Below are 780 nucleotides of genomic sequence, written 5' to 3'. Positions count from 1 at the left end.
AGCCTGTTGGTGGCTCTTTTTTTAAGAGCCACAAGCTGAGATCAAAGGTGATATTTTTACAGCAACTGAAATAGAAAACCACTGGGCACACAGTGGGAGGTGAGCAGCCGGAACACAGGCCCCTTTATGCAGCCTGTGGCCACAGCAAGCACACTGCCCCCTGCCCAGTGCCACTAGGGTGTGGGGGTCAGTGTGGCCTTGATCTTCCCAACTCAGGTTCAAGCAATAAGTGAAGGGAATGAGCTTGGCCCTCAGTGCTGAAGGGAAAGACAGCAGTGAAGGATGGTGGTGAGCATCGACGCCTGCCATCTTCCACCAGGAGCCTCCCCTCATCACTTTCGCTGTGGGCCCCGGGGCTGTGCCAGGCTGTTTCATCCTCACAGACTCCTGTGGAGAGGAAGGGTTCTTATCACCCCCGTTCTATGAAGGAGAAAACCAAGCCTGCAAGAGAAAGATGATTTGGTGAAGTCCTACAGAGAGTTGGGAGCAAATGCAGGGCTAGAACTCAGGGCTCCTGGTCTGACACCCTTTCTGCTCCCTGCGATCACTCACTCACTCACACACCAGGTTATGTACTGAGCCTCTGCTATTACTGGTCCTCCTAGCCTGCCCTGGCAGAAAGAGGCCACCCTCGGGTCGACTGGAGCACTGTTTCTCAGAGGGTGGGCGCTGGACCAGCAGCGGCAGCCTCACCTGGGAATATGCAAGAACGGCAAGTCCTCAGGCCCAGCCCGGACTCATGAACTCTCCACATTTTCATGAGCTCTCCCAGTGATTCCG

Source organism: Sturnira hondurensis, unplaced genomic scaffold (genome assembly GCF_014824575.4).
Source record: "Sturnira hondurensis isolate 20B ecotype Veracruz unplaced genomic scaffold, ASM1482457v3 Scaffold0024385, whole genome shotgun sequence".
In the NCBI taxonomy this organism is placed as follows: Eukaryota; Metazoa; Chordata; class Mammalia; order Chiroptera; family Phyllostomidae; genus Sturnira; species Sturnira hondurensis.
This window is presented reverse-complemented; position numbering follows the sequence as displayed.